This window comes from Mesoplodon densirostris, chromosome 10 (genome assembly GCF_025265405.1).
Source record: "Mesoplodon densirostris isolate mMesDen1 chromosome 10, mMesDen1 primary haplotype, whole genome shotgun sequence".
NCBI lineage: Eukaryota > Metazoa > Chordata > Mammalia > Artiodactyla > Ziphiidae > Mesoplodon > Mesoplodon densirostris.
The window spans coordinates 66,952,360-66,959,963 of NC_082670.1; the positions used below are offsets into that span (position 1 = coordinate 66,952,360).

Genomic DNA, 7,604 nt, shown 5'->3' on the forward strand with positions numbered 1-7,604 from the left:
ATTTGGATTGTTGTGTTTTCATTTTCTTTTGTCTCTAGGTATTTTTTATTTCCTCTTTGATTTCTTCAGTGATCCATTGGTTGTTTAGTAGCATATTGTTTAGCCCCCATGTGTTTGTGTTTTTGCAGTTATTTTCTTAAAGTCGATTTGTAGTCTCATAGCATTGTGTTTGGAAAATATACTTGATATTATTTCAATTTCCTTAAATTTACTGAGGGTTGTTTTGAGGCGTAGCACGTGGTCTATCCTGGAGAAAGTTCCATGTGCACTTGAAAATGAAGTGTATTCTGATGCTTTTGGATGGATGTGTCATATATACATCCATCCATCTGTTCTAATGTGTCCTTTAATGTCAGTGTTTCCTTACTGATTTTCTGTCTGGATGACCTGTCCATTGTTATAAGTGGGGTTTTAAAGTTCCCTACTTTTATTGTGTTACTGTCAATTTTTCTGTTTATGTCAGGTAATATTTGCTTTATGTATGTAGGTGCTCCTGTGTTGGGTGCATAAATTCTTAAAATTGTTATATCTTCTTGGATTGATCCCTTCATCATTATGTAGTGTCCTTCTTTGTCTCTTTTATTTTATTTATTTTTTATTTTTTGGTCGCACTGCATGGCATGTGGGATCTTAGTTCCCCGACCATGGATTGAACCGTCGTCCCCTGCAATGGAAGCATGGAGTCTTAACCACTGGACCACCAGGGAAGTCCCCTTCTTTGTCTCCTAACAGTCCTTATTTTAAAGTCTCATTTGTCTGGGAGTTCCCTGGTGGTCCAGTGGTTAGGACTCAGCACTTTCATTGTGGTGACCCAGGTTCAATCCCTGGCTGGGGAGCTAAGACCTTACAACCCATGTGGCCAAAAAAAGGCTATTTAAAAAATCACTTAAAATTTAAATACACTGGTATGTGGAGCATGAAACACTTATTGGGATATACTATTATAAAAGATTCAAAACGCTAAACATAGAACTACCCTATGACCCAGTGATTCCACTCCTGGATTTACATCCAAGAAAAACCCAAAACACTATTTCAAAAGATACATGCACCCCGATGTTCATAGCAGCACTATTTACAATTGCCAAGATACAGAAGCAACCGAAGTGTCCTTCAACAGATGAATGGATAAAGAAGATGTGGTATATGTATACAACGCAATACTACTCAACCATGAAAAAATGAAATTTTGCCATTTGCAGCAACATGGATGGACTTGGAGGGCATTATGCTAAGTGAAATAAGTCAGACAGCAAAAGGCAAATACTGTATGATATCACTTATATGTGGAATCTAAAAATACAACAAATGAGTGACTACAACAAAAAAGAAAACAAATGCACAGATACAGAGAACAAACAAGTGGTGACCAGTGGGGAGGTGGGAGGGGCACTATAGGGGTGAGGGAGTGGGAGGTACAAACTATTGGGTATAAGATAGGCTCAGAGATGTATTGTACAACATGGGGAAAATAGCCAATATTTTATAATAACTGTAAATGGAAAGTAAACTTTAAAAACTGTATAGAAGGGCTTCCCTGGTGGCGCAGTGGTTGGGAATCTGCCTGCCAATGCAGGCGACATGGGTTCGAGCCCTGGTCTGGGAAGATCCCACATGCCATGGAGCAACTAAGCCCGTGAGCCACAACTACTGAGCCTGCGCGTCTGGAGCCTGTGCTCCGCAATGAGAGGCCATGACAGTGAGAGGCCCGCGCACCGCGATGAAGAGTGGCCCCCGCTCGCCGCAACTGGAGAAAGCCCTTGCACAGAAACGAAGACCCAACACAGCCAAAAACAAATAAATTTATTTTTAAAAAAACTATAAAAGATATTTTAAGTTTTTAGGGGCTTCCCTGGTGGCGCAGTGGTTGAGAGTCTGCCTGCCGATGCAGGGCACACGGATTCATGCCCTGGTCCGGGAAGATCCCACATGCCGTGGAGCGGCTGGGCCCGTGAACCATGGCTGCTGAGTCTGCGCGTCTGGAGCCTATGCTCCGCAACGGGAGAGGCCACAACAGTGAGAGGCCTGCGTACGGCAAAAAAAAAAAAAAAAAAAAAAAAAAAAAAAAAAAAATATATATATATATATATATATATATATATGTTTTAGGTTTTTAAAATAAAATAAATAAAAAATTTTAAAGGTACAGTATTCTCAAAGAATATTTGAAAAAGTGGATGTGCTTTTCTCTAATTTTTACCTTAATCAATGCACTTTAAATATTTGAGAAAGTATAAATATGTGAGGGGGGGTGGAGAGAACAAACTCTGGAACCACAATTTATAACACATACACATAGACACACAATAAACAAAAAATTCTGATCTGTTGATTCAGTTATAATGTGCTTTATTAACATAGATCACGACTTCCTTTGTGAATCATCAAATATGGATTCATGGCATCATTTTCAAAGTCTTCTGTCCATTCCCAGCACAAAATGTTAATCCACCCTCCGTTGCTGCCTTTGGTTTATTTTCAAACAAATCTGTGATGCAAACAACTTCATGCTCTGGATCTTTGGGGGTAGGGAGTCTTGGCTCACCTGAGGACAGGTGGTCATGCCCTGCTCTCAGGTAGTCCTGTGGGTCAGGTGGGCCCTGAGAGGAGAGGGGGCTAAAGGACCTGAGGACTAAGGGTACCTTTGGGTAGATTTCTATGGGCCACCCCTCACACAACCCTAAACCCACCATGTGAGATTTCCACCAACCTAGCAGCATGTCCCCTAGGCAACAGCAAGGCCACACCTATTCCAGGAGGGGCTCAGCTCCTAGGAATCAGGCCCAGGGAACCTGCACTTCTGGAAGTTCTTACCTGAAACCTTCACACTACTCAGTGGTCTCAGGTGTGCTCTGCCTGATAGCTCTAGCTCAGTGCTACTGGATACGGGTCTGAGGAGTAACATCTGCACCAACAAGAAACTTGTTAAAGATGCCATTTCATGAGCCCTACAGGAGAATCATAACTTCAAGTGGGGCCCAGATTCCCCCCAAATTTCTATACACTTTAAAGCTTTGGAAGAAATGTTTGCTTCATGGCTCCCATGCACTTTCCCATTAGCATTGCATGATGAGTATTTAGCAATAACATCACCTGTGTCCTCCCCACTGAGTCTATTGATATGGGTGGGAGCATTTGCATTGTTTTAACTCCAGGTGATTCTAAATTTAGGCCAGCTTTAAGCACGAGGGCTGCTGGGTTCATTGGTGAGTGTTGCTTCCAGTCTTTGATCCTTTTGCCATTGGAGAGGCATTGGTGTCTGCTCTACATGGGATTGGAAGGGGCAGGGCCGTGTAGCCCACTTGCTCTATGCTGTAGCAGAGTTTTTGGGCCTCTGTGTGAGGGGAGAGCACATGTAGACAGGAAAGAAAAACCTCACTGTTTGGTCTCCATGAAGGAGCCCATTGTTCCTGAATCTCTCTTTTTCAAAAGGTTGGCATGTCATGGTCCTTTTGCCTGTGGGTATGGTGGGAACAGGTGAAGGAGCCGTGCTGATGCCATTAAAGACATATTCTCAAGATACTGATGTGATTCCTCAACATAATATCGATGAGAAAACAACCCAGAGTAGGAGGAAGAAGAGGAGAAAATGGCAGCTTCTCAGGTAAACGTCCTGTCCTGGTCAGAGGCTATGTCTGCTTTTCTCCTGAAATGTCATGAATTGAGAACCTGCAAACCTTTCATTTTCTACTTCTGATGTTCCTGCCTAGCAACGTTGTTTTCAACTACTTGTTTTTTTCCTTCTTATAATAGTCAGCTCTTTACAATACTTCTCTGTGTTCCAGAGCCTTTTCCCCATTGTCTGCATCCAGGCTCCCTACAGAGCATGGAGAATTCTCACCATGAATTAATGACCTTCAACTATTGAAATTATTCCTTTTGTGAAAGATCAACATGGGAAGGCATTAGTATCCAAAATTCCTTATGGGATAATTTCAGATGTTGAGATATTAGTGAAGAAGGGGAAAGTGGAATGATTAATGTACATCTGAATGCAACATCAACTTAGCACAACAGGATTAACACACTTTTAAGTGGGATGGCATTAGTGGTCCAGATAGCTCAAAGTTCTGGGGAAAAAAAGTAACTAGGAGAGATTTGCTCTGTATATTGATAAGAAAGACTATTTAAATACAGTATTAGAGTCAGAGAACGTGGGAGGTATATGTGGACTGAAATTTGCATAAAACTGACATTTTTTCATGATAGTCTCAGATTATGATTTTCTTAGTATTTTCACCCAGAATACCATGACAGGGATAATGTGTCATGTGTGCTTCAGTGACCTGATAATTGTTTGTCCCATTACACCTGATGTTCCCTGGTTCAGGTGTTTTCTGCAAGATTTCTCTGCTTTGAAGTTCATATACTTCTTTTATCTTTAGTAAGGGTTTGGTGTGATTCACTGAAAATGTGCATAAACCATCATGGTGTATCTGGAAACTCCAATTTCTTCTTAGTTTTCCTTTACTTGTAGTTTGCTTGGAAAATGAACGTTGTCACCTTTGTTTACTAAAGATACTGGCTTTTCAAGTGGAGGCTGTAATCAGTCAAGGCTTGTTCTTGTAGGTTTCCATTATACTCTACGCTCATGTAACAGACATACTCTTCTTTATCGCTTCTTTGTATTTTCAAAAGTTTACAAGAATCATATTATTAATGTATGCTCAGTTATGTTAAATTTCAGAAATATAGCTCAACTGAAATGATAAGTATTTTCAAAGACATCAAAGATTCAGAAACAATAGCTCTAACTTGTTTTATATCTTTGTGTGTATATCTCCCCAAGTGTATTTATAAAATGCAAAGTATATCATCCACAAATAGATTCATAAGATTTATCCAGTTAAAAGTAATTAGTATTAATTCTTCTTTAAAAGTTTTGTAGGGCCTCCCTGGTGGCGCAGTGGTTGAGAGTCCGCCTGCCGATGCAGGGGATACGGGTTCGTGCCCCGGTCTGGGAGGATCCCACATGCCGCGGAGCGGCTGGGCCCGTGAGCCATGGCCGCTGGGCCTGCGCGTCCGGAGCCTGTGCTCCGCAACGGGAGAGGCCACAACAGTGAGAGGCCCGCATACCGCAAAAAAAAAAAAAAAAAAAAAAAAAAAAAAAAAAAAAAAAAGTTTTGTAGAATTCACCAGTGAAGCCTTGTAGTCCTGGTAAATTTTTGTTGGGAGGTTTTTGAGAACCGATTTACTCTCCTTAATAGTAATTTGGTCTGTTCAGATTGTTTTATTTCTTCATGATTCAGTCTTTTTATTTTTAATTTTTTTCTTTGGCCCATTGATTCTTTAGGATTGTGTTGTTTAATTTCCACTCATTTGTAAATTTTCCAGACTCTGTCCTATTGATCATTTCTGGTTTCTTATCATTGTGGTTGAAAAAAATACTGGATTGGACAAAAGGTTCATTCCATTTTTTCCGTAAGATGGCTTTAGTAGCACTTAGTTGTCTTTAACTTCATTCAAAACAATTTTGTTAGATTGTATGTGACAGCTGTCATATCAGTGTGCATTTAAAAAAAGACTTATAAAAATTGGTGAATTTTTGTGTAGCCATTTTAATATTGAAGTTGGAAGAAAAAAGCAACATTTTCGGAATATAATGCTTTATTATTTCAAGAAAGGCAAAAACGCACCTGAAACACAAAAAAACATTTGTGCAGTGTATGTAGAAGGTGCTGTGACTGTTCAAACATGTCAAAAGTGGTTGGCGAAGTTTCATGCTGGAGATTTCTCACTGGATGATGCTCCACAGTCGTGTAGACCAGTTGAAGTTGATAACGATCAAATCGAGACATTCATTGAGGACAATCAACATTATACCACACAGGAGATCTGGACACTTTTTTCTATTGTCTATTTCTCTCTTCAAATCTGTTAGTATTTGCTTAACACATTAAGGTCCTCCACTGTTGAGTGCATATTTATTTATGATTGTTGTCTTCTTGATGAATTGAAAACATTATCATTATGTAATGACCTTATTTTTTTTCTTCTTGCAGCTTTTGGCTTAAAGTCTATTTTGTCTGGTGTAACTCTAGCTACCACTGCTTTCTTTTGGTTTCCACATGTATGGAATATCCTGTTCTAAACTTTCACTTGGAGCCTGTTTGTGTTTTTGACACTGAAGTGAGCCTCTGATAGGCAGTATATAGTTTGATCTTGTATTTTTATCTAGCCACTCTATTACTTTTGACTAGAGAATTTAATATATCTATGTTTACAGTAATTATTGATAGGTAAAGACTTATCAATGCCATCTTATTGTTTCCTGGATTTTTTTTTGTTTCTTGTTCCTTTTTTCCTCTTCTGCTGCCTTTCTTTGTGAATTAGTGATATCCTGTAGTGGTATTCCCTTCCCTTTGTATTTTCTGAATCTAGTACAGGTTTTTGCTTTGTGGTTCCATGAGGCTCACAGAAAACATAACACTCTATTTTATGTTGATAACAATTTAGCTTCCATCACATACAAAAAAAAAATCTACTCTTTTACTCCCCTCCGTGAATTCTTGTGTATGGTGTTACAATTTACCTCTTTCTCTATTGTTTATACATTAAAATTACTATAGCTGCAGTTATTTTAATAATCTCATCCTTTAACCTTTATATACTAAAGTTAACTGATTAACACACCACCATATCACACTATTAAGGTATTCTTACCTTAACTATATACTAACATTTACAAGTCTATTGTGTAGTCTCATATGTTTTCATGGTACTATTTAGCGTCCTTTTATTTTAGCTTGAGGAACTCTTTTAGAATTTGTTCTAAGACAGATCTAGTGATGATAAACTCCCTCAGCTTTTGTGTTTTTTGCTTTTTTTTTACATAAGAGAGTATTTTAATTCTTGTACTTAAAAACTATAAAGACTATCATGATTTGGAAATGAGACTGTACCAAACAATGGCCAAAGAAGAATCGTACATTCTATGCCTTCTCTTTCCTTTGTTCACTCAGAAATATAATGTTATCAGCTATAATTGTTGTTGCTTGTTGTCTCACATTATTTTTATCCATATATTCACCATAGTCTGCTTTCCCTTCCAGGTAAATTCAAGACCCCTTTTTCACATACTGATATGCCACATCTCTGAGGCCTGGTCAGAATACTGAAATTCTGTGCCACGTTGTCTTTTGACTGACATCACCCATTTGGTAATGCTTCATTTGCCCCTGATCGCCACATCTCATTTGCTGCTACAGAAAATATCGTGACTGGGTTTTTTCCTTCTACCTGTCTCATGATAGGGTCCTAACCTACTCAACCAAGTAGCTGCACATGATTCAGAGAACTTTTGAGAACCAAACTGCTAGCTATTTCAGACTCATGTCTTACAAACTGATGAAATACCTGTACTACAGGTCTTTGAAACATGGCTTCTATTTTCTTTTCTTACAATCTAATCTTTAGTCTTTTCCTGACACTCTGGCCAGCTTTTGTTTTTTGAAAAGAGTTTTTAATCTCTTCATTCAAGAAGGACAATTATGATGAATAGGATGTTCTTGGTTGGCAAGGTTTTTTTTGGGGGGGGGTTGAGCAATTTGTATATATCATCCCATTCTCTCCTGACCTGTGAGGTTTCTGCTCAGAAATCAACT

General features: G+C 38.8%; 1 pseudogene; it reads right to left on the reverse strand.

Moving 5' to 3' along the window:
* Window positions 1-6,932: 6,932 nt before the first annotated feature.
* On the reverse strand, window positions 6,933-7,380 carry LOC132497797 (single-stranded DNA-binding protein, mitochondrial-like; annotated as a pseudogene).
* Between the last annotated feature and the right edge of the window lie 224 nt (window positions 7,381-7,604).